The sequence below is a fragment of the Sapajus apella genome, unplaced genomic scaffold, assembly GCF_009761245.1.
Source record: "Sapajus apella isolate SASKATOON/1434 unplaced genomic scaffold, GSC_monkey_1.0 scaffold73, whole genome shotgun sequence".
Taxonomy (NCBI): Eukaryota; Metazoa; Chordata; class Mammalia; order Primates; family Cebidae; genus Sapajus; species Sapajus apella.
The window spans coordinates 1,869,961-1,897,796 of record NW_022437013.1 but is presented as its reverse complement, the minus strand read 5'-3'; positions in this window follow the sequence as shown (position 1 = coordinate 1,897,796).

Below are 27,836 nucleotides of genomic sequence, written 5' to 3'. Positions count from 1 at the left end.
CCAGTCACAAAATGTCCTAATTATTGTAGTGATAAGGGAGGAGGTCAAGAAAGTGCTGGGTAGAGAAGGGCAGAGTCCCTGGTGAGGGCTACAACCTCGGACCTGTGCCCACAGACCTAAATGAAAACAGGCATTTCTGTTTTTGCACCTAAAAAGTTGCCTTTTGGCCCACTATGCCTCTATCCTGTGCCCATAAAAACCTGAAACCCTAGTGGGCACATACACAAGTGGCTGGACGTCAAGAGGAACAAAAGAACACACCGACAGATACCAGCAGACACTGGCAGACCAGTGATGGCAGAAGGACACAGACATCAAGAGGAGAGCCCAGCCACTGGGCAGCCCAACTCCAGGAGAAGACCACCTTCCCACTGCATTCTCCTTCTGGTTCCCCATCCATCTCGCTGAGAGCTACCTCCACCATTCAGTAAAACCTTGCACTCATCCTCCAAGCCCACATGTGATCCAATTTTTCCAGTACACTACAGCAAGAACCTAGGATACAGAAAGCCCTTTGTCGTTGCAGTAAGGCAGAGATTCTAATTGAGCTGATTAATACAAGCTGTCTGCAAATGGCAAAGCCGAAAAAGCACGCTATAACACATGTTCACTTGGGCTTCGGGAGCTGTAAACACTTAACCCTAAACACTGCTGTGAAGTTGAACCCTAAAAATGCTCCCATTACCTGCTCATTTGCATGCTCCTAGGGGTTTGAGCAGTGGGGGAGGATAAGGGAACTCCCATTTCAGTAGCTTCAAAGGTATATTGAAATTAGATGGTGTTAAGTCATCAAACTTTGCACTTCATAATGCAATATTTTTTCTGGCTATTTCAGACTATTTTCATTTCTATATAAACTTTAGAATCATATTATCAATTTGTAAAAGAAGGAGGCTGCAGAAACTTTGGAGGAAGTACATTGAATCTACTGAAAAAATAGGAAGAATGACATCTTAAAATTATTATTTTTTCCTTTCCATGAAAATATGATATCCCTTCATTTATTTAGGTCATCTTAAATTCAGTGTAACTCCTTCATTAGTTTTTAGCTACAGCTCTTCATTTTATTTTTTATGGTTGCTTTAGTGATTACAGTAGGCATCCTCATCTTATTTCAGTATGACTTAAGTTCTTATTATACCATTTCACGTGCAAAGTAAGAAACTCAGAGTAGTATAATACCATTTACTCCTCTCCAAGTAGTTGTGTTAGTGTTGTGCAATCTTTCACTTTGACACATGATATAAAGTCCAAAATACAGATTTTTAACATTATTTTTTGGCACTTGGTTTTCCATTCATTAATATCAAAGCAAAATGTTATCTTAAAAGGTTCAACATTTAATTTTTCTTGGGTGACTACCTAGGAGTGACTTTCGATAGGTGAATATTCAAACTTTTAAGAAAATACCAAATAATTTTCCAAAGTGTTGGTAGCATTTTACATTCCCACGAGCATTACAGAAGTGTTCCGGTTGCTTCACATTATTGCTAACTCTTACTATAGTCAAGGTTTTACATTTAAGTCACTTAAGTTAGAGTATAGTAGTATCTACTTGCAGTTTTAATTTGCATATCCTTAATGATTAATGTCATTGAGCATCTTTCCAAGAGATTATTTCCCATTTGCATATCTTTTCTGATTAAGTGTCTGTTAAAATATTTAACCTATTTTTAATTAGATTATCTTATAACTGAGTTGTAGACGCTCTTTAGGTAGTCCAAGTATATGTCCTTTGTGAGGTATATTTTTTAAAAATATTTCTTCTGGCTGGGTGCAGCGCTTTGGGAGGCCGAGGCGGGCAGATCACCTGAGGTTGGAAGTTCAAGACCAGCCTGACCAACATGGAGACCCCCCGTCTCTACTAAAACTACAAAAAAATTAGCCAGGTGTGGTGGTGCATGTCTGTAATCCCAGCTACTCATGAGGCTGAGGTAGGGGAGTCACTTGAACCCAGGAGGTGGAGGTTGCGGTGAGCCAAGATAGCGCCGTTGCACTCCAGCCTGGACAACAAGAGTGAATCTCTGTCTCAAAAAAAAAAAAAAATTAGCCTGCTCTAAAATTTTTTTTGTAACACTTTTCTTAGAAGAATAAAGGGATTTTTCTAATTTTTAAAATGTCTAAATTGTTGATCTCTTATAGGTTGTGGGGTATTTTGGTATTATTACATCTTAAGAAATCTATTTGTAGATCTATGATAAATTTTGAGCGAGTTTTTGTATACAGTGAGAGGTAAAGAAAAAGGTCTTACTTTTATCATAGAGATATCCAGTTATTTATTTTACTTGTGTGTATGTGTGCAGTTGCTTTAGAGTTTACAATATACTTCTTTAACTTCTTATAATCTATCTTCAAGTGACACTCTACTACTTCATGAGTAGTATAAGAACTTTACAAGAGTGTATTTCCATTTTCTCCTTGTGGCCTTTGGTCAATTGCTGTCAAATAACTTTGGTTTGATCACATCATTAAAATTTTTTCGAATCACACAGTGGCAACACCCTTTATATTGTATTTATTTCAGATAGCTATTGAGCATAATAAAACAAGCAAGAAGTCCATTTAAAATACAACAGAAATTTAATCTTCTTACAGCCTACTGACTACTGATTTCACCTTGAAACCATCCTTATGTGACTGTACTAACAGATTTGTGTTTATCAGAAAAATGCCATATAAATGGCAGTAAATTATAATTCACATATGGAGAATTAATTACTATTGCATTATAATATGAAATTAAAAGAAAATTGTACTTCCTAGATAAACAGACTTAATTGATTTTCTCAAATGCATTTATGCTCACAATAAGTATTAATTTCTCAAATATTAAAAGGCAAGTGATTCGTTGCAAGAGCAAAGAAATTATTGTCATTTTTTAAGCTGAAGTCTCCACCATGAAAACATTGCAACTATTTTTAAAAACCAACAAATAGAAGTACAAGTACATTGACTGGTAGGTATTATCAACCAATGAACCAACGTTTAACTGTCAAATTATGATTGTCAATTTACTTCCACCTGACATCCCTTAGTAATAGGGTATTGGCACATCTGTTGATAAACAGTCATCATTTGGGGCATTAGCCCACCAGGTGGTATATATATATATATATATTCATTCCATACAAGGTAATTTTTCAAAGGACACATTGAAACTAGAATTTCCATAGAGGCCATTTGTTTTATTTCACGTTTTGTCATGTACCTCAATTTCATGTCATTCAAAACAGATTATAGCCATTTCATCACTGTCCCTGCCTCATAAGTGTCAACATTATTGGAACATATCTTTTGATGATGGTGATAAATTATGTTGGAAAATTCTAAAAGATAACTGAGTATTATAGCATCATTGAATTGAAAAGGATTTTGAAAGGTCATTTGTATTTATTCTCTAGCTTTGAACTAAACCTGAGCCACTTTAATCTACCTCTAAATTTAATAAGTGTTTTAGTCTCCTAGAAAAGGAAATGTTCATTTCCCATGAAATGATTTTAATATGTAGAAGTATTTAAAAGATATACAAATAAAAACTTTCATATGGATATCATTTGCATTGCTCAAAACTTTACAAGTCATAATACAGTAATGTCTAAAATTTGAGTAGCAGTTTAAATTTTAAAAAGTTAATATTAACAATATTAATATCATTCCCTGTATATAGAAGAGACAGAAGATCAGAATGATATATGCCTTACTCAAACTCACAGTAAAATAGCAGTTGGAATGTATACTGTAAACGTAAAACTAATTTGTAAAAGATAAAAAAATAAGATATGATAAACCAGTTTTTTTGGTGTGTGTTACTATTTTTTTTAATTGTACTTTAGGTTCTGGGGCACACGTGCACATCATGCATGATTGTTTCATAGGTACATACATGGCAACATGGTTTGCTGCCTCCATCCCTGCATCACCTATATCTGGCATTTCTTCCCATGCTATCCCTCCTCACCCTCCCCACCTCCCGCTGGCCCTCCTCTAGACCCCCACAACAGACACCAGTGTGTGATGCTCCCCTCCCTGTGCCCATGTGCCCTCATTGTTCAACACCCACCTATGAGTGAAAACATGCGGTGTTTGATTCTCTGTTCTTGTGTCAGTGTGCTGAGAATGATGGTTTCCGGGTTCATCCATGTCCCTAAAAATGACACAAACTCATCATCGTTGTTTAATGGCTGCATAGTATTCCATGGTGTATATTTGTCACATTTTCCCTCTCCAGTCTATCATGGATGAGCATTTTGGTTGGTTCCAGGCCTTTGCTATTGTAAACAGTGCCGCAATGAACATACATGTGCATGTGTCTTTATAATAGAACGATTTATAATCCTTTGGATATATACCCAGTAATGGGATTGCTGGGTCAAATGGAATTTCTATTTCTAGATCCTTGAGGAATCGCCACACTGTCTTCCACAATGGTTGAACTAATTTACACTCCCACCAACAGTGTAAAAGTGTTCTTATTTCTCCATTCTCTACAGCATCTGTTGTCTCCGGATTTTTTAATGATTGACATTCTAATTGACGTGAGATGGTATCTCAATGTGGTTTTGATTTGTATTTCTCTAATGACCAGTGATGATGAGCATTTTTTCATGTGTTTTTTGGCCTCATATATGTCTTCTTTTGTAAAGTGTCTGTTCATATCCTTTGCCAACTTTTGAATGGGTTTGATTTTTCTTGTAAACCTGCTTTAGTTCTTTGTAAATTCTGGATATTAGCCCTTTGTAAGATGGATATATTACACACATTTTTTCCCATTCTGTTGGTTGCTGTTTCACACTAATGATTGTTTCTTTTGCTGCACAGAAGCTCTGGAGTTTAATTACATCTCATTTGTCTATTTTGGCTTTTGTTGCCAATGCTTTTGGTGTTTTAGTCATGAAGTCCTTGCCTATGCCTATGTCCTGAATGGTTTTGCCTGGGTTGTCTTCTAGGGTTTTTATGGTGTTAGGTCTTATGTTTAAGTCTTTAATCCATCTGTAGTTAATTTTAGTGTGAGGTGTCAGGAAGGGGTCCAGTTTCTGCTGTCTGCACATGGCTAGCCAGTTTTCCCATCACCATTTTTTAAACAGGGAATCCTTTCCCCATTCCTTGTTTTTGTCAGGTTTGTCAAAGATCAGATGGTTGTAAATGTATGGCATTATTTCTCAGGGCTCTGTTCTGTTCCATTGTTCTATATCTCTGTTTTGGCACCAGTACCATGGTGTTTTGATTACTGTAGCCTTGTAGTATAGTTTGAAGTCAGGTAGCATGATGCCTCCAGCTTTGTTGTTTTTGCTTAGGATTCTCTTGGCTATGCAGGCTCTCTTTTGGTTCCATATGAAGTTTAAGGTGGTTTTATCCAGTTCTGTGAAGAAGGTCATTGGTAGCTTGATGGGGATAGCACTGATCTATAAATTACTTTGGGCAGTATGGCCATTTTCACAATGTTGATTCTTCTTATCTATGAGGATGGAATGTTTTTGCATCTGTTTGTGTCCTCTCTTATTTTGTTGAGCAGTGGTCTGTAGTTCTCCTTGAAGAGATTCTTTACATCCTTTGTTAGTTGTATTCCTAGGTATTTTATTCTCTTTGTAGCAATTGTGAATGGGAGTTAGCACTTGATTTAGCTCTCTGTTAGTCTGTTATTGGTGTATAGGAATGCTTGTGATTCCTGCACATTGATTTTGTATCCTTAGACTTTATTGAAGTTGCTTATCAGTTTAAGGAGATTTTGGGCTAAGACGATGGGGTCTTCTAAATATACAATCATGTCGTCTGCAAATAGAGACAATTTGACTTCCTCCTTTCCTAATTGAATACCCTTTATTTATTTTTCTTGCCTGATTGCTCTGGCTAGAACTTCTGATATTATATTGAATAGGAGTGGTTGAGAGAGGGCATCCTTGTCTAGTGCCAGATTTCAAAGGGAATGCTTCAGTTTTTGCCCATTCAGTATGATATTGGCTGTTGGTTTGTCGTAGATAGCTTTTATTATTTTGAGACACATTCCATCAATACCTAGTTTATTGAGAGTTTTTAGCATAAAGTGCTGTTGACATTTGTCAAAGGCCTTCTCTGCATCAATTGAGATAATCATGTGGTTTTTGTCTTTGATTCTGTTTATGTGGTGGATTACATTTACAGACTTGCATATGTTAAACCAGCCTTGCATCCCCAGGATTAAATCTACTTGATCATGATGGATAAACTTTTTGATGTCCTGTTGCAATTGGTTTGCTAATATTTAATTGAAGATTTTTGCATCAACGTTCATCATGGATATTGGCCTGAAGTTTTCCTTTTTGTCGAGTCTCTTCCAGATTTTGGTATCAGGATGATGTTGGTCTCATAAAATGATTTGGAAATGATTCCCTTTTTTTGTATTGTTTGGAATAATTTCAGGAGTGGTACCAGCTCCTCTTTGTACATCTGGTAGAATTTGGCTGTGAACCCAACTGGACCTGGACTTGTTTTGGTTGGTAGGCTATTATTGCTGCCTCAACTTCAGCCCTTGTTATTGGTCTATTCAAGGTTTCAACTTCTTCCTGGTTTAGGCTTGGGAGGGTGCAAGTGTCCAGGAATTTATCCATTTCTTCCAGATTTACTGCTTTATGTGTATGGAGTTGTTTGTAGTAATCTCTGATGGTAGTTTGTATTTCTGTGGAATCGGTGGTGATATCCCCTTTATCTTTTTTTATTGCACCTATTTGATTCTTCTCTCTTTTCTTTTAATCAAACTGGCTAGTGATCTATTTTGTTGATGTTTTCAACAAACCAGCTTCTGGATTTATTGATTTTTTTGAAGGGTTTTCTGTGTCTCTATCTCCTTCGGTTCTGCTCTGATCTTAGTTATTTCTTATCTTCTGCTAGCTTTTGAGTTTTTTTTTTTTTTATCTTGCTCCTCTAGCTCTTTCAATTTTGATGATAGGTTGTCAATTTCAGATCTTTCCTCGCTTCTCATATGGGCATTTAGTGCTATAAATTTCCTTCTAGACACCGCTTTAAATGTGTCCCAGAGATTCTGCTATGTTTTGTCTTTGTTCTTGTTGGTTTCAAGGAATATCTTTTTTTCTGCTTTCACTTCATTGTTTATCCAGTCGACATTCAGGAGCCAGTTGTTCAGTTTCCATGAAATTGTGTGGTTCTGAGTTAGTTTCTTAATCCTGAGCTCTAATATGTTTGCCCTGTGGTCTGAGAGACTGTTTGCTATGATTTCTATTCTTTTGCATTTGCTTAGGAGTTATTTACTTCCAATTATATGGTCAATTTTAGAGTAGGTGCTACGTGGTGCTGAGAAGAATGTATAGTCTGTGAATTTTGGGTGGAGAATTCTGTAGATGTCTATTAGGTCTGCTTGGTCCAGATCTGAGTTCAAGTCCTGGATATCATTGTTAATTTTCTGTCTCATTCTTCTATCTAATATTGACAGTGGAGTGTTAAAGTCTCCACTATTATTGTGTGTGAATCTAAGTCTCTTTGCAGGATATTAAGAACTTGCTTTATGTATATGGGTGCTCCTGTATTGGGTGCGTATATATTTAGGATCATTAGCTCTTCTTGTTGCATTGATCCTTTTACCATTATGTAATGCCCTTCTTTGTCTCTTTTGATCTTTGTTGGCTTAAAGTCCATTTTATCAGAGACTAGTATTGCAACTCCTGGGTTTTTTTTTGTTTGTTTGTTTGTTTTTTCTCTTCGTTTGTTTGGTAAATCTTCCTCCATCCTTTTATTTTGAGCCTATGTGTGTCCTTGCACATTAGATGGGTTTCCTTTGATGTTTTCATCCTTTTTTCACTAGTTTCTTCCCGTCTTTGTGGATTTATCTTCCTGTGGTCTTTGAAGTTGGTGACTTTCAGATGGGGTCTCCTAGTGGACGTCCTTTTTGTTGAAGTTGAAGCTATTTCTGTTTTTCAGTTTTCCTTCTAACAGTCTGGCCCCTCTGCTGCGGGACTGCTGGGGGTCCACTCCAGGCCCTGCTTGCCTGGGAATCACCCGTAGGGGCTACAAAACAATAAGGGTTGCTGCTAGTTTCTTCTGTTATCTTCATCCCAGAAGGATACCTACCAGATGTCAGCCAGAGATCTCCTTTATGAGGTGCCTCTTTGGGTATATGGGGGTCAGGGGTCTGCTTGATGAAACAGTCTGTCCCTTATCAGCACTCAAGTGCTGTGCTGGGAGCTCTGTTGTTCCATTCAGAGCTGCTGGACAGGTACATTTAAGTCTGCTGCAGCAGAACTCATAACCACCTTTTTTCCCAGGTGCTCTGTCCTGGGAAGGTGGGGCTTTATTTATAAGTCCCTGATGTGCTGCTGCCTTTTTTCATAGATGCTCTGCCCAGCAAGGAGGGAGTTTAGTCACAGTCTGCCAGCAGAGGCATTGCTGAGCTGCCGTGGGCTCTGCCCAACTGCCATGTAAACTTACTTGTGGTTTTGTTTATAGAGATACGTTAGGACTGCCTCAGTAATGGCGGTCTGCCTCAGTAATGGCCAAACCAGTTTTGAAGTACATATAAAGCATCTCATATTTGAACCCAAGTCTTCTTTCTCATCCTCTACTCTTTTTTTCATCCAGCCACATTGCTGCTTCTCTAGCACATATTCACTAAAGGCATTAAATAATTCCTGTGATTGTCTATGTGGGACTACAGGTCTGCTAATTTGATTAAAGTATCCAACCAAAGGAATTGGTTGACAGGATCAAACAATTGAAGGATCAAATAAATGAATTTTCAGCATCAAATCTGACATTCTTCAGAACTCAGTTTAGACCCTTATTCTTGAAAGTTATAACTTAATCCTCCAAAACTGGATTAGGTGGCCATTTTCCATCATTACACAGCACACTTTATTTACTCTAACTTAAAGTTTATTATTCTCCAGTATTTGTCATTGTTCTATTATTTGCTTTCTGATCACCTGGATTGTGTGCAACTAAAGGGTAAGCAATTTTTGTCCCCTTGTTCATTTTATAGCTCTAGTACTTAACATAATTGTTAGTATGTAGTAGCTATCATATAAAAATCAGTGCTTAGTGAAAGAATAAATTTAATGAACTGTTGATAGTGAAATTAGGGTAGGAATTCTTATAAAGTGCTGATTTGTCTAGCCTCTGTCAAGAGTGGTTACAGATCTGAATGGACGCAGATTTCTTAATGAATAAATAAGCTGTTCTGTTTCTACTCTTACCTTAAGCCACTAGGTTGAAGCTCAGACAAGGAGGATGAATAACATTGTCCTGCCAGTTGTACAGATGTTCACCCAATATTCATAAATTACAAATTTAAGATCTAATCATTAGTGATGCCTAAGTCAATGATTTAGTCATGTGCTGATTAAGGTTTCTGATGATCAAAGATCAATAGTAGAATACTGCCATAACAGAAGGCTAGCTTCACTTGCTTATAGGACCACTGTGTCTGCTCTAATCACAGCTAGCTGTCCAGAGGAACTTGGTTAAAGACCAAGATTCTGAAGAAAAATCAATCCTCATAGTTCAATATATAGCTTAAAGTACCTCCCCAAATGTTGATTGGTTGCCTAATCATTGCAGTGTAGACTACAGACTCTAATTAGGGTGTAGCTCTGACATTCTGAGAAAAGGTCAGGAAACATCATTCTCCAAAGCTTATACTGATTAGAATCAATATTAAATGGATTAGATTGCTCATATGTAGAAATCGTCCAACATAAGAGATGAACTCTAAATGGTATTTCTACTGTGGTTTCTTCCAGAACTTGATCTTAGGCACTGTTACCCCACCTTATCAAGAGGGCTAGAATATAAACTTTTTGTAAAACTTTGGTGGTGGAGCTGATTGCAGAGTGTTTCAGAATTGAGACTGAATGGGTGTCTAGACAATTCTCTCCAGGAGAGCAAGACTCTATATTCAGCAGATGTTACTTTTGTGTTCACATGCTCTCCAAAAGTGTTCTATAAAGTGCACTGTAAAGTGCGATGGGAGAATTCTCTATTCATATAAGATTTTTCAACTCCTTCCCACATTAAAGGGCCTTCTTTTGACTTATATACTGAATGCCACATGAAGGGTATATCATAGACAGCAGGAATTATCAGGAAAGTCATGCATGTTCATTCTCTCTCTTTTCTAAGTATACTCTTTGAATGTATCAATCCATTTTAAGATGTTGGTTGCAATCATCAAGGGAAGAGATTTCCACAACCCTTTCTTTTCTACTTTCCAAATAGCGTTATTTCCTTAAGAGTACTTGGAAAGAAAATATTTGTTGCTGCTTAATAACAAAACACCTTTTATAGAAATGTCCTTTTTTGTGTGTTTGTTTATTCTCTTCCTTGTCCAACCCCATTTTTCCCCTTAGAAAGAATTACAATCTGTTATAAACTTTGCTGATTTATTTACAGTAGATCCAATGAGTCTCTAGGTGCACATTACAAAAATTAAAACATGACTTTTTGGCTGAGAGTGGTGGCTCAAACCTGTAATCTCAGGTCTTGGGGAGACAGAGACAGGAGGATCACTTGAGCCCAGGAGCCCACTCAAGACCATCCCTGGCAACAATGTGAGACACTGTCTCTCCAAAAATAAAAATGAAAATAGCAGGGCATGGTGGCACACACCTGTAGTTCCACCTACTGAGGTGGGAAGATCGCTTGAGCGTAGGAGTTCCAGGCTGCAGTGAACCATGATGAAGCCACTATACTTCAGCCTGGGTGACAGAAGCCTCTGTCAAAAAAACAAAAACAAAAACAATTCCAAACTTCATAACTTCTTGTGACTTTTGACTGATTTAAAAGAAAAGCTGTTCCCTGCCCCTCTGTTATTCTTACAGTCCAAGCTCATCCAACCTGCAGCCCACAGGTCTCATGTGGCCCAGGACAGCTTTGAGTGCAGCCCAATACAAATTTGTAAACTTTCTTAAAACATTAGAATTTTTTGTGACTTTTTTTATTTTATAGTTTATCAGTTATGGTTAGTTTTAATGTATTTTATGTGTGGCCCAAGACAATTCTTCCAATGTGACCCAGGGAAGCCAAAAGATTGGACATTCCTGTCTATCTGCAAGCACTTTTTGCTTGCTGTTATGGATTTTTACTAAAAAAGTTGAGAACTCTATCCCAAATATTTTATTTTCCAAAGGTACATGAATACCATTTAGATAACAAGGACATGTAAGTACTTGTGCAAGATTTTCTGTAGAAACATTTCCCAAAATTGTACATCTTATATTTTGTAGTATTTGACCTGTATAAACCTGGCTTTATAGATGGACCAAAACTATTGCATGGTCAAATTTTAGAGGCTCACTCTCTCCAGAACATATGCACGCACACAAACACATACACAAACACACACACACTTGTTATAATGTTTAATATTACACTATTAGATAAGCATTCCTTTGGATTTTAAACATATTTCTATCTTCTGAAGTTTTCTTTTTAAATAGAAATACATTTGGTTAGGGGAGCTCCTTAAGTCCTTATCAGATAAATTATTTGCTGGGAATCATGTAATGCAGTAATAACATAAAAATTTTAAGTTGATGGGATTTCAGGAACACAGCTATTTAATAGACATGCTAAAAGGGTGGCAGCAAAGAAGCAATAAAACCCCAACATCACTCATTTCCAAATTTTTGTCAGAGCCTAATGTAATCATATATGTAACAACATTTGTTCAATAAAATATTGGTATAAACCTTGATCATTTAGTAAAAATGTTGGAGCAGGAAGAACTCTTGGAGATCTCTTAATTCAAACCCTTCTCATTACAGAGGAAAAAGAAAAAAGAAAGAGTGGCTTGAGTGCCAATTCAGTTTTTCTTCCTCTAAACCAAACTGATCTTGCCACTGTGCTATAGCAAAAGTGTTGGTACAAACTTTCCAATTTAAGTTTATGTGACAGAAAAGTGTATATCCCTGCCTTTTGATAACATAAGCCATATGCTCTCACATAAACCTGATCTTCTAAAGCAAGAATACACAGACAAGACATACAATTTTCTTTTCTTTTTAAATTGAGATAGAGTTTTGCTCTGTTGCCCAGGCTGAAGCTCAGTGGCATGATCTCGGCTCACTGCAACCTCCACCTCCCGGGTTCATGCGATTCTCCTGTTTCACTCTCCCAAGTAGCTAAGATTACAGGCACCCGCCACCATGTCTGGCTATTTTTTGTGTGTGTGTATTTTTAGTAGAGACGGGGTTTCACCATGTTATCCAGGCTGGTCTTGAACTCCTAATTTCAGGTGATCCACTCACCTCAGCCTCCCAAAGTGCTGGGATTACAGGCATGAGCCACCGCACCCAGCCAAGACATACAACTTTCTACACAAGTTGAGAGAAGATAAATGCCTTACTTTAACACACATTGAAAACTTGTTTATACTACAAACGATATTCAAGATGAAGGGTTAGTGTTAGCCATCATGCAGAGGTAGAATAAGTTGTCCTCCAATATCTGATTCACCAACGTTTCCCATTATATCTGAAATTTCACTCTCAGAGAAATCATTAGTGTCTACAAAAGTTCTTAGTTTAGAAAGCACTCATAGTTGAAAAGGTCTTAATTTTTCTGAATGCTTCCCAAGGGTCCCACTAGATGCTGGCAGGTCCCATAGGAATGGATGACCAGCAAGGTAAAGTTTGTTAAAGAATAAAAATGGAGGCCACAGTTTAGATATACCCCAAAGCTAACGCCTATAGCCACGTAGTTAAAATTTAAGTCATTCTGATCTCTCCCAAACACTAGGTCTTATTATGAACCTAACACAAAATGTAAGCATCATGTCCTTTCAACACGATTCACTGAAATAAAACCAATCATCTAGAGACAAATCAATTTAAACATATCTGCTTGCCATAACAAGAATGTTAATGTCAGCAGCCAATCACAGAAAAGGTCAAAATACTTTCTTCTTTATGCTTTATAAACTATGCTATAACAGCTGTGAACAGGGCTTCTTACCACTTTCAGCTTGAGGTCTCCCAGTTCACAAACTGATCTGTTGTATGCACAATAAACTTTAAACTTTTTTCTAACTTGATTTCATTTTGTTTTTGACAAGGTTGATGGAGAAGTCAAATGATATATGGAATGTAAGGCACCATTTATGAAGATGACACTGGGAACTGCATTAGAGAACTTTGGGCTATAATTAGCACCTATGGGATTGCATAAATTTGGATATGAATGCAGTATGTGGAGGTGATCAAAGAGTATTGAAAACTCTTTCCATCTTTCTAAGAGCCAACTATGGTTATGGAAAAAGATCTAGAGAGAAAGAGAGCAGTGATCCATACAAAGGATGGCTGGCATTTATTGGTGTTTTACATGTGGAGGGCTTTGTGCTAGGCTCCAGGGCTAGGCAATAATATATATTTCTTAAATTTCAAGGACCAAAAAATTCAAAATGTCTCAACTAAAGTGATTTCCTACATACAATAGCTCTAAACTTCTAAAACAGAATCTCTCTGTTCAGACCTGCACTGTGGTTCCGTTTATAAAAGCACCAAAGTCTGCTCAAGTTTAGACATAAAGAAAGTGAAAGATCTAACATTTAGAGTTCTTAACTAGGTTCAATTCTCCAAGTTTATTATTCTGCAGGGCAAGTAGTTGCACATCATTGAAAGCCTAATAGTGCAAAATGAAGAGAAAGTTTCAATTCACTGAAAGTCGATTACATCATTCTCAGCATAACAAAATACCCCGACGATTTCAATCTAGCCTTGCTACAAATTTTGCTAACTCCTGGCTACACTCTGGATCCTTATTTAGACTGGCAGCTTCAAGATTAAATTAACCTAAAGTCAATAATATCTGACACTTTTTTCTTTCTTTCAATATGTTTCACCTTTGCTTTCACTTACTGTATCTTCACTCAGATTTTGATTCTAAACTAGAACTCGACATTCAGTTAGACTGTTTTGATGGGCAAAGGAAGTATGTGCCTCATGAATGTTTTCTATTTTAAAGTGGTTTAACTGCCTGTGGTGAGCCTGGAAAGGAAAACCAATGCTGCCTTGCTAATTGTGATATCCTTCAGCTCTGTGCTGAGGATCAAACCCAATCATTCCATTTGTTCAATAGGCATCTAATTGAGAACTGTGGAAATCTAACATGTTGGTTAAGACAAATGATCGGTACATACCAATACGGATCTCCTTGTTCTTGAAATCCTGCCGTGACTAACATGAGAAGAGTTCAGGAATCCCCACCCCTCTAGGTGAGAACACTATAAAATTTACATTTAGAGAGTACAGTGGGGTAGTTGAGTTTCCAGGCTATGGAGCCAAACTGCCTGGATTCAGATATTTGCTCCACTTTCTGCAGCTTGACCGTGTGGTACATCTGACTTAACATCTCCATGTCTAGTTTCCTCCTTATTTGCAAAATCAAAAAGAAAAAATAATCGTACCTATTGCATGTGGTTTTCTTGAGGGTTAAATAATACATGTAAAAGACTTAGAACACATAAAAATTACTGATGTTATTTATTATTACTATGGTTTTTAATTTTATTAGATGCCGATCCCTTTGCTGGGAGCTAAATGTATTTTCAGGGATAAAAATATGTTTTTGTAGGTGAGGCAAACAATTATCACATCATGTGATCATTGAGGTAACTAGCCAGCTCTCAGGGGAATCAGGGAAGGTTTCACTGGGGATATTATTCTAAAATTGTGCATGGAAGATGTGTAAGAGTTAGTCAGGCAGAGTGTGAAGGCACGTTATGGCAGTAACAAGTGTTCTAAAAAGAGAGAACAGCCATGAGACAAGAGAGCATGTGGTGGGTTTAGGGTACTGAGAAAAGTTCAATATGGCTGATGGAGGCTCATGCTGACCCATACAGGGGAAAGATCGCAAAGGGCTTTGAGGTTCATCTCAAGAAATTTAGATATTACCATACAGGCAATGGAAAATCTTGAAGCATTTAAGCAGAAGAATGACTGGATCACATTTGCATTTTTAAATGATTACTTTGGCTGCAACATATATTGAGGGTAGGAATAGGAAGAAAAGTTAAGAGGCCGTAGGGAGGATGATAATCTGAACTAATGTAGTGGCAACGGGATGTAGATAAGCAGAAGTAATAGAGAGATACTATGGAGGTAAGTCAGCAACACTCGCTGATTGATGGGATGTGAGGGTGAGACAGAAGGACGACTCTAGGATTTGATGAGTGGAGTGATTGTGGTGTCTCCACAGCATGGAGACCGAGGCCATCTCAAGTTTTGACTTGGATATTATTCCCTTATCCCAGTATAGGAAACAGAGAGTGAGAGACATACTAGGGAGAGATGATGGTTTTAGATGATGGTTTTAGACATTGTGGTGTGAAGTGATTGTACAGCTACTAAGTGAAAATGTCTTGGGAAATGAATCTGGAGCTCAGAAGAGAAAGCATGGTGTAGCCTGCATGTTAATAAGGTCCATTGGTTACTCCCTGGAGCTGGATGAGTTAGATAGGTTTCTTTTGTAATTTTTTTTTTTAATTTTTGGGGGTGCATAGTAGGTGTGTATATTTATCAGTACTTGAGATACTTTAATATAGGCATACACTGTGTAATAATCATATCAGGGTAAATAGGGTATCCATTGCCTAAAGAATTTATCATTTATTTGCATTACAAACATTCTAATCATACTCTTTTAGTTATTCTTAAATGTGGAATAAATTATTGTTGAGTGTAATAATTATGTTGTGCTATTAAACACTAGATCTTATTCATTCTGTTTTTGTACCCATTAACCTAGGTAGGTTTCTTAAATTGCCCTACAATGGATTTTATTTCAAGCTTTTGTCAGCTATATTCTAGTTGTGCTCTCAAATCTATGCAGAGTTTATCTAAACAATTTTCACATTTTACCCTGAAAATGTGAAATTTTAGTTTCAATAACAATTTAGTTCAGCCTAAATCAGCTGAGAGCCCAAGTTACTGCATAGTTAGCAATCATGCTAAGGTATTCTAGACAACCATATGGTGTCTATTCTTGGTTTCTAATTTTCATTCTAAGTGTGATCTTTGCCAAAGCCATTCACTTTCTTGTCCACCAACATATTTGTTTCTAATGAGGGGTTGGTAATGGTGGTGACATATTGCACTTCCTTAGCAGAAGGGTTTGGTAAACAGTGATGACTTTCTCAGTTCAACATTCTAGTTGTCAGTCATTGAATACTCATTTGAAAATGTTCAGGCTCCTCAGAGTCAATGCAGTGCACTGACACTAGTTTCTAATACTCATTAAAACCTAAATCTACCTGATTGAAGTAGTCAATAAAGCAACTAAATTGGGACATAAATTGATCACATTGCTACTTATCAGAAGAGTTTCATTGGGCCTTTACCACAGAATAAAAACCAATAATAATACCTATATTTCACCTTGGATATAAGGATGTAGCTATATTTCCCTGCCTAGGGAAGATTTATAATAAAGGGGACAAATAAAACCTAAGTCAGATGAATTAGCCATAGTGAAATTAGGTCCATCCCAAGTTGCCCCGATACAATATCTCCAAACTTCAAGTAAATCATCCTTGAGCACTTTGAATCACAATGATAACTCTAAGCTCTAATATTTATTACATTTTTATTATCTACCTTTCTTTCTTTGGGAAATCTTTTTTTTTATTATAATATTTTAAGTTCTGGGGGGATACATGTGCAGAATGTGCAGATTTGTTACATAGATATATATGTGTCATGGTGGTTCACTGTACCCATCAACCTGTCATCTATATTAGATATTCCTCCTAATGCTATCCCTCCCCTAGACCCCTACCTCCCTACAGGCCCCATTGTGTGATATTCCCCTCCCTGTGTCCCTATGTTCTCATTGTTAGCCTACCACTTATGAGTGAGAATATGCAATGTTTGGTTTTCTATTCCTGTGTTAGTTTGCTGAGAATGATGGTTTCCACCTTCATCCATGTCCCTGCAAAGGACATTAACTCATCCTTTTTTATGGCTGCATAGTATTTCATGGTGTATATGTGCTGCATTTTCTTTGTCCAGTCTATCATTAATGAGCATTTGGGTTGGCTCCAAGTCTTTGCTATTGGGAACAGTGCTGCAATAAACATACGGGTGCGTGTGTTACCCAGTAATGGGATTGCTGGGTCAAATGGTACTTCTGGTTCTAGATCCTTGAGGAATCACCACACAGTCTTCCACGATGGTGGCAATAATTTACACTCCCACCAACAGTGTAAAAGCGTTTCCATTTCTCCATATCCTCTCCAGCATTTGTTGTTTCCTGACTTTTTAATGATCACCATTCTAACTGGCATGAGATGGTACCTTATTGTGGCTTTGATTTGCATTTTTCCAATGACCAATGATGATGAGCTTTTTTTCATGTTTGTTGGCCTCATGGATATCTGGTTTGAGAGGTATCTGTTCATATCCTTTGCCCATTTTTTGATGGGATTGTTTGTTTTTTTTCTTATAAATTTGTTTAAGTTCTTTGTAGATTATGGATATCAACCCTTTGTCAGATGGATAGATTGCATAAATATTCTTCCATTCGGTAGGTTGCTGGTTCACTCTAATGATTGTTTCTTTTGCTGTGCAGAAGCTCTTTAGTTTAATTAGATCTCATTTGTCAATTTTGGCTTTTGTTGCCATTGCTTTTGGTGTTTCAGTCATGAAATCTTTGCCCCTGCCTATGTCCTGAATGGTATTGCCTAGGTTTTCTTCTGAGTTTTTATAGTTTTAGGTCTTACATTTAAGTTTTTAATCCATCTTGAGTTAATTTTTGTATAGGATGTAAGTATGGGGTCCCATTGCAGTTTTCTGCATATGCTAGCCAGTTTTCCCAACACCATTTATTAAATAGGGAATCCTTTCCCCATTGCTTGTTTTTGTCAGGTTTGTCAAAGATCAGATGGTTGTAGATGTGTGGTGTTATTTCTGAGGCCTCTGTTCTGTTCCATTTGTCTATATCTGTTCTGGTACCAGTATCATGCTGTTTTGGTTACTGTAGCCTTGTAGTATAGTTTGAAGTCAGGTAGCATGATGCCTCCAGCTTTGTTCTTTTTGCTTAGTATTGTCTTGGCTGTATGCATTCTTTTTTGGCTCCATATGACATTTAAAGTAGTTTTTTCTAATTTTGTGAAGGAAGTCAATGGTAGCTTGATGGGGTTAGCATTGAATCTATAAATTACTTTGGGCAGTATGGCCATTTTCAGGATATTGATTCTTTCTATCCATGAGCATGGAATGTTTTTTCATTTGTTTGTGTCCTCTCTTTTTTCCTTGAGCAGTGGTTTGTAGTTCTCCTTGAAGAGGTTCTTCACATCTCTTGTTAGTTGTATTCCTAGGTATTTTATTCTCTTTGTAGCAATTGTGAATGGGAGTTTGCTCATGAATTGGCTGTCTGTTTTTCTATTGCTGGTGTATAGGAATGCTTGTGATTTTTGTACATTGATTTTGTATCTTTAGACTTTGCTGAAGCTCCTTATCAGCTTAAGGGAATTTTGGGCTGAGACAATGGGGTTTTCTAAATATGCAATTACGTCATCTGCAAACAGCGACAATTTGACTTTCTATCTTCCTATTTGATTACCATTTATTTCTTTTTCTTGCCTGATTGTCCTGGCCAGAATTTCCAATACTATGTTTAATAGGAGTGGTGAGAGACAGAATCCTTGTCATGTGCTGGTTTTCAAAGGGAATGCTTCCAGCTTTTGCCCATTCAGTATGATATTGCCAGCGAGTTTGTCATAAATAGCTTTTCTTATTTAGAGATATGTTCCATCAATGCCTAGTTTTGAGAATTTTTAGCATGAAGGGGTGTTGAATTTTATTGAAGGCCTTTTCTGTATCTATTGAGATAATCATGTGGTTTTTTGTCCCTAGTTCTTTTTAAGTGATGGATTATGTTTATTGATTTGCATATGTTGAACCAGCCTTGCATCTCAGGGATGAAGCCAACTTGACCATGATGGTTAAGCTTTTTGATGTGCTGCTAGATTTGGTTTGCCAGTATTTTATTGAAGATTTTCACATAGATGTTCATCAGAGATATTGGCCTGATTTTTTTTTTCTGAGTCTCTTCCATGTTTTGGTGTCAGGATGATGCTGGCCTCATAAAATGAGTAAAGGACAAATTCCTCTTTTTCAATTATTTAGAATAGCTTCAGAAGGAATGGTACCAGCTCCTCTTTGTACCTCTGGTAGAATTCAGCTGTGGCTCTATCTGGTCCTGTCCTTTTTTTTTTTTTTTTGGTTGGTAGGCTATTAATTACTGCCTCAATTTCAGAACTTGTTATTGGTCTATTCAGGGTTTCAACTTCTTCCTGGTGTAGCCTTGGAAGGGTATATGTGTCCAGGAATTTATCCATTTCTTCTAGACTTTCGAGTTTATTTGTGTAGAGATGTTTATATAGTATTCTCTGATGGTAGTTTTATTTCTGTGGGATCAGTGGTGATATCCTCTTTATCATTTTTATTATATCTATTAGATTCTTCACTCTTTTCTTTATTAGTCTGTCTAGCAGTCTATTTTATTAATCTTTTTAAAAAACTAGCTCCTGGATTCATTGACTTTTTTGAAGGGTTTTTTGTGTCTCTATCTCCTTCAGTTCTGCTCTCATCTTAGTTATTTCTTGTCTTCTGCTAGTTTTTGAATTTGTTTGCTCTTGCTTCTCTAGTTCTTTTAATTGTGATGTTAGGGTGTAGATTTTAGATCTGTCCTGCTTTCTTTTGTGGGGATTTAGTGCTATAAATTTCCCTCTACTCACTGCTTTAGCTGTGTCCTAGAGACTATGGTACATTGTGTCTTTATTCTCATTGGCTTCAAATAACTTCTTTATTTCTGCCTTAATTTCATTACTTACCCAGTAGTCATTCAGGAGCAGGTTGTTCAGTTTCCATGTAGTTGTGCAATTTTGAGTGAATTTCTTAATCCTGAGTTCTAATTTGATTGCACTGTGGTCTGAGAGACTATCATGATTTCCATTCTTTTGCATTTGCTGATGAGTGTTTTACTTCCAACTATGTGGTTGATTTTAGAATAAGTGCAATGTGGTGCTGAGAAGAATGAATATTCTGTAGATTTGGGGTGGAAAGTTCTGTAGAAGTCCATTTGGTCTGCTTGGTCCAGAGCTGAATTCAATTCCTGAATATCCTTGTTAATTTTCTGTCTCATTGATCTGACTAATATTGACAGTGGGGTGTTAAAATCTCCCACTATTAATGTATGTGAGTCTAAGCCTCTTTGTAGGTCTCTAAGTACTTGGTTTATGAATCTGGGTGCTCCTATCCTGGGTGCATATATATTTAGGATAGTTAGCACTTCTTGTTGCATTGATCTCTTTGTCATTATGTAATGCTCTTCATCTTTTTTTATCTTTGTTAGTTTAAAGTCTGCTTTAAGCAAGACTAGGATTGCAACCCCTGAATTTTTTTTTTTTTTTTTTTTTTTTTGCTTTCCATTTGCTTGGTAAATATTCCTCCATCCCTTTATTTTGAGACTGTGTGTCTTTGCACATAAGATGGGTCTCCTGAATATAGCACACCGATGGATCTTGACCCCCATGTCTTTCAATTAGTACATTTAGCCCATTTACATTTAAGGTTAATATTGTTATGTGTGAATTTGATCCTGTCATTATGATGCTAGCTGGTTATTTTGCCCATTAGTTGATGCAGTTTCTTCACAGTGTCAATGGTATTTACAATTTTGTATGTTTTTGCAGTGGATGGTACTGGTTGTTCCTTTCTATGCTTAGTGCTTCCTTCAGGAGCTCTTGTAAGGCAGGCTTGGTGGCAACAAAATCTCTCAGTATCTGCTTGTCTGTAAAGGATTTTATTTCTCCTTTGCTTATGAAGCTTAGTTTGACTGGGTATGAAATTCTGGGTTGAAAATTCTTTTCTTTAGAATGTTGAATATTGGCCCCCACTCTCTTCTCGCTTGTAGGGTTTCTGCAGATAGATCCACTGTTAGTCTAATGGGCTTCCCTTTGTGGGTAACCCGATCTTTCTCTCTGGCTGCCCTTAACATTTTTTCCTTCATTTCAATCTTGGTGAATTTGATGATTTGAGAAGGGGTTGCTGTTCTCAAGGAGTATGTTTGTGATGCTGTGTGTATTTCCTGAATTTGAATGCTGGTCTGTCTTGCTAAATTGGGCAAGTACTCCTGGATAATATCCTGAAAGTGTTCTCCAACTTGGTTCCATTCTCCCCATCACTTTCAGTTAATCACCTGGAAAGTGGGCTGAAGCCAGGGAGCCAAGTGTAGGTTTGGTCTTTTCACATAGTCCCATATATCTTGGAAGCTTTGTTCATTCTTTTTCATTCTTTTTTCTCTAATCTTGTATTCACACTTTATTTCCTTAAGTTGATCTTTAATCTCTGATATCCTTTCTTCTGCTTCAAGTGTCTGGCTACAGTGGCTTTGCAGAGCTGTGGCTGGAACTTCTCAGAGGCTTTGTTTACACTGTGAGAGGAAAACCACCTCCTCGAGCCCCAGTAATGCCCATGGGCATCTACTGATGCGCCTCCCCCCACCAAGCTTGAGCATCGGAGGTTGACTTCAAACTGCTGTGCTGGCAGTGAGAATTTCAAGCCAGTGGATCTTAACTTGCTAGGCTCCCTCGGGGTGGAATCCCGTGAGCTAGACCACTTGGCTCCCTGGCTTCAGCGCACTTTCCAGGTGAGTAAACGGTTCTGTCTTGCTGTTGTTCTAGGTGCCACTGGCGGAAAAACAAAACAAACTGCAGCTAGCTTGCTGTTGGCCCAAATGGCCACCCAGTTTTGTGCTTGAAACCCAGAGCCGTGGTGGCTTAGGCACTGGAGGGAATCTCCTGGTTTGTAGGTTGCAAAGACCATGGGAAAAGCCTTGTATCTGGGCCGGAATGCACCGTTCCTCACAGCACAGTCCCTTGAGGCTTCCCTTGGCTAGGGGAGGGAGTTCCCCAACCCCTTGAGCTTCCTGGATGAGGTGATGCCCCACCTTGCTTCGGCTTGCCCTCCATGGGATGCACCCACTGTCTAACCAGTCCCAGTGAGATAAGCCTGCTACCTGAGTAGGAAATGCAGAAATCACTCACCTTCTGCGTTGATCTTACTGGGAGCTGCAGACTGGAGCTGTTCCTATTCTGCCATCTTGCCCACAACTACTATCTACTTTCATTTTGTATTTTATTATATCAATTACATAATACACCTTCAACTTAGACTTGTCTTTCAATCAAAACTGAAAAGTAATCAAGCAAAAGGGATTATGTTTTAATGGAAGCAGATATAATGTACTTATAAAATCATAGTCTGTATGTAGACTATATAAGACTGGTATAAGGGTACACATATAGATCAATAAAACAGAATTAAGGGACCAGAAAGAAACACTTACATTTTTGATAAGTTGATTTTGCCAAGAGAATCTAATAGAGAAGTAATTATTTCAACAAATGGTACTAGAAACAATTGGATATCCATATGAAAAAAAAGATGAACTTAGACCTTTGCCCCTCATAATATGCAAAAAATACTTCCATATGGATTATAGACCTAAATTTAAGAGCTAAAACTTAATTTTTAAAAAAAATGGGACAAAATGCTTATTACTGGGTTATTCAAAGAATTTTTAGATGTGATGCTGAAAATAAAATTCATAAAATAATATAAGTAATAAATTGGAGTTCACTGAAATTGAAAACTTCTGCTCTTTAAAATGCACCATTAAAAATGAAAAACAAAAAAGTCAGAATGAGAGAAATGAAACTATAATCCAAGATATCAGAAATATCACTCCCTTGCTTTTATAAAACATGATCACCCCAATATCCATGAGTTTCAAGTACACTTTAAGTAAGTAACGAGGAAAGACCCAGAGAAATCATTGCTTAGAATACATATTGTTGTATGCTCTATGAAATTCTAATGAATTCAACTATTAGAAACTTACTGTGTTGAAATGAAAATCTGACTTCAAGTTCTGTGGCCTTACCCAAATAATGTTCTTCAAATATTCTATTCCCTTTTTAATCAGTCTCTCTAAGCAAAACACATATTTCACCTTTCATCCTAACCCTTCAAAAGTTATATTAAGACCATAATAAATGGATAGGAACTACTAAGCCATCATTTTACTGCTTCCTCCTATGCATTTCTTCCTGAAGAAATTACACAAAGCTTTTTTTTTTTTTCCTGAGAGAGAATTAAAGCCAGTCACAGTGCAATTATTACCAGGTGCATGGACTTTGAAGTAAGTGAGATTGGTTTCAGATTGATTGGATAAAGTGAAATGTTTGACCTCTCTCCAATCTTCAGTTCCTTTAGCTGTTAAATGGGACGATATTAAATATTTCTCAGGAACTACAGGAAATCATCCACTTAAAGTAAAATACAGTGAATGGTATAAAGCACTTAAGGAATGGTTGTTATTTTTATCATTGGAAAATGGATTTATCTGACATACTCATGTTAAATATACATTGAACGGCCCTGTGTACATATTTATGATTAGATACTACATCTCTCCAGAGATTAAAAGTTAAAGTTAATGTTAGTCAGATTTTCTTAGAGCAGAGAAATATAAATAACAAGGTAGAAAGAATGCTGGATTATATTTTGGTTCTGATTCTGTCAATAGTCATTTATTTTTATATTATTAGTCATTGAGAACTTATTAGGTTATAAGTATATATTGGTGAATAAAACAAATACCATGCCTAAATTTAAGGAGTTCACATTTGGTAGGAATGACAGAAAAGAAATAATTAAAGAATCAAGTGATGATAGAACTAAAATTAGTATGTTTGGTGAAGGAAATGAATGCAAAACAGATGGCGAACTGTAATGAGGGCCCCATGGTGGGTATGATATTAGGGATGGCATCTCTGAAGAATTAACATTTAAGGTAGTCCTGAAGAATCATAATGAGCCATTCATGCAGGAAAGCGGGGGAAGCCTATTCTAGATGGAAGAATGAGCACATATGAAAGCCCTGGAGTGGGGAGGCGCCTGCCGTGTGCTATAAACCAGAAGGAGGACTGTATGACTGTAGAATGGTGAGCAAGGGCAGAATGGCCCACACTGAATTGAAGTAGTGGGGGGACAGACCACTCAAGGCCTTGTAGGCCATGGGAATTAATTTGGATTTTATCCTAAGAGTGAAGAAAAGCCATAAGAGTGTTTTAATCAATAGAGCAACATGATACAATTTTATATTTTTAAAAGATCTCTTTGACTTCTACATGTGGCAATGATTGCAGGAGGCAACAGAAGTACAAAGATCATTTAAAAGACTCTAGAAATGTACTCCGAGAGACATGCTAGGAGCTAAAACTATGTTGATGATAGCAGAGATGAAGAAAAATAGATATGTTTGATATTTATACTTAGAAATTATAAACAGCAGTACTCACTAATGGATTGTCCACATAGGGTAATGAAAGAAAAATATTAAAGATGACTCTAAGTGTTCTGGTTTGTAAATCTAGGTCGCTAATACTGCCGTTCACTGAGATAGGAAAGACTGAAACAGAAAAAGTGGATACAGGTATGACGTAGAGTTAAATTTGAGATGCCCATCAGGCATCCAAGTATAGATGTCAAGTAAGCAGAAGGAATATCAATCCAAAAATTTCAGGGATAGATTAGGTATGTATATAGAGATTTCAGAAGTTTAGGGGATAAATAGCATTTGTGATCATAAGACTGACTCAGAGCCCTTAGAGAAAGAGTACAGGAAGAGAAGAGATACAGGAACCAAGAACTGTGACATTCAACATTCACTGATAAAGAAGAGGGGAGGGACAAGCAAAGAGAACTCAATGCAGTCCATCTTCAAGGGCTCGCTAATTCCTTTGTTTCTCTTTCCCATTGCCATCATTTCAGTTCTGGCCACCACTAGAGTTCTATTGAACCAAAAAGATGTGATTTTTCAAGATGTTAGAAGTATCTTGGAGCTTCATTTTCTCACTTCTTCCTATTTATGTAGTTTACGCAGCCTCTGAAACAATCTGAGATAGGAACTAAAAAACAGATTCAAATGTTTTGCATTGGCAAAACCACTTTCTAGCTGATGCACTTCTGTTACTATGTGAAAGAGTTTATTTACAAAGGTCTTGATGAATTTTTTGAAGCAATAATATCTGTTTGGTGAGTTTTTACTCAAGGTATAGCTCCACGTGCAGAATAAAAGATTAAACAAACACATTAAGAGTATATGCTCTTTTTGCTGGTAGCATCTGTGAGGTTTTGACAGATTACAGAGCATTTCCCATTTGGACACATTTGCCAACCTGAGAAGATTACCAATTGCAGCTGACTTTCAAAATAAGTGACCAAGGAAAACCTCTGGTAAACTCTTCCATCATTCTTGTTTTATGGCCTCTGCCATTTCTCTAGAAGTTAGAAAAAGAATTATAAATGTAGGACTGAGTGGTTTTTGTTATTCTTGAGTTTAGGTTTCTCAAGAATTGGAATGGATTAGAGTGACAGGAGATTAACATGCCAATCCAAACACCAGTGTATGGATTTCCATTCACTCAAATACCTAAGGATATTAACACATATTTGTTGTAGAGGTTGGGAATTAGCTCCAGAATTATCTCATCATTTGAAATGTGTCATTAAAAATGAACCTTTTTTCTTTTCTTTTCAGAGAAAGCAAGGAATATTTTATTCAAGGAGAGTTACAACAACGGGGTTTTGTAATAGAGGGGAGAGACTGGATTCAACTCCTTAGTCTTTTTCTTAACATGAGGATTTAAAAGTAGATCTGAAAAAGATGCTCTTTTAACTTCTGTCATACCATTAATTTATGTTGCAAAAATATTTTTTACATAATATTTTCTTAATGAGGTAAATACATTGCAAAGCATGAAATTTTACTGATTTCCAAGATAAATAATTGTTCCTAGCCAAGCAAGTAATGGGATAAATTCCCCCAATACGTACAACACAAACTCAGTTATCTGCTTTTGATTTTTCTCATTACCAGTAAACAAGGTAGGAGTATATATAAACTTGAGAAACTGAGACCCAGTTTCACCATTTGTGAATCTTTAACCAAAATTCATTAAATCTTCTCTGATAGTGCCTATTAATGTTTGAGACAGAATTTTTTAAGCACCTAAAAAATTTCTGGTTGCAAAATTTCCCTAGTGTCTATCTCTTCTTAAAAATATAAATTAAAAGAATTATTTTTAAAATGTGTACATGTTTGTTTATAACTTCATGTATCTTAACTACAAATTAAACTTTAGGTAGTGGCCACAATAAGAAAAGTCAATAATATTGAGATTTGGTTTTCTTTTTAGAGGAGGCAGAGAAAGCATCCAAGTCATTTGTATATTCCTGGTGCCTAGCATGGTACAAATGCATTGACAGTGCTCAACACATGATTGTATAGGGGAATGATACCAGTTGTTTTATTTGGATTTTTCTTTCGATTTTAACTATAATTGAATGAAGGGACTTTCTGAGCAAATTATGCTACCTACCTGCACCTCCTACAAAGCATCTGTTTGACACAGGTTTTTTCGTATTAGGAAATGGATATTTTTTAAAGTATACATTGATTTTCTAGGTCATATTCATTACTGAAAAAAAATTAGGGTTTGAATTAGAGTGACAGATGCATTTGTTTCTTGATATCACCTAATTTAAATTTTATTGGAATTCTGACACCAAAAATACTCTATTCCCTGTTCCTACCTTTTATCTCCCTCTGAAAAAAGGAATTGGCCAGAAAGGAGACAGTCCTCTATTTTCCTATAGGAACTTAATGGTGAGAGTATGGCTGTGCCTCTCTGTTGCTTTGGTTGTGTTATACGGCTGCTTCAGAGTCAACCACCAACCTCCAACTGCTTAAGCAAGATTTATCGTGATTTCTGTGCTGGGCAGAAAAGACCTTCCCAGTCAACAGGCAACCTGGCTTCTAAGAGCTCATAAATATTTGGCACCCTGGAAGTTGGCTTCCTCTTTCAGGTTTACAGCACCCTCTATTGGGAAAAGTTTGCCAAATCCAGAAATTGTGCAATAGCCTTAACATTGCTCAACCAGTCCTGAAATTGTGCCATATGGAAGTTCCAGTGCTTTTTAATAGAAATTATTTTCAAAATTTTCAAGACACATGCCTAATAATAGAAATTATTCTCAGAATTTTCAAGACGCATGTGCAATAGCCTTAACATTGCTCAAACAATCCTGAAATTGTGCCATATGGAAGTTCTACTGCTTTTTAATGAAATTGTTCTCAGAATTTTTAAGATCCATGCCTCTGGAAGGCTTTTGCTTTCTTCTGTGCAAGGTTCTTAATTTGGAGGCTTCAGGGACCTGATAAATATACTGCTAAAATTCCCTTTCACATTTTCTTCCATGGGTCCTGATGTACTCTTGCAAATGAGACTTCTGGTGACTTTCATGAATTTCCCAGAGTTCTTGAGATGTCTATGGATACCCAATCTTATCATAAATTTTGCTATACTAACCAAAAATATAAAGTGTCCCTCTTTGCCAATATATACAGTCAAGGCTTAATTTACTCTTCAGTTGTACAAAAAATTTTGTAAGAAATGAATGAATCAAATTGAAAGCTTAAGAATAAACACAATTTTTAAAGTAATAAAATAAAATGCTTTTATTCCCAGGCCAACGTGAATCAAATTTAACAGTTCAACATCTGCATTTACAGCAATGGAGGGTGCTGTAAACCTGAAAGAGGAAGCCAATTTCCAGGGTACCAAATATTTGTGAGCTCTTAGAAGCCAGGTTGTCTCTTGACTGGAAAGGTCTCTTCTGCCCAGCACAGAAATCATGATAAATCTTGCCTCCTAAAGTACAGGGCAATTCCAGTCTCTGAATGAGCCAGTATGAGAGGCCTTGGAGACACGTGGCCAAAATGGTGGG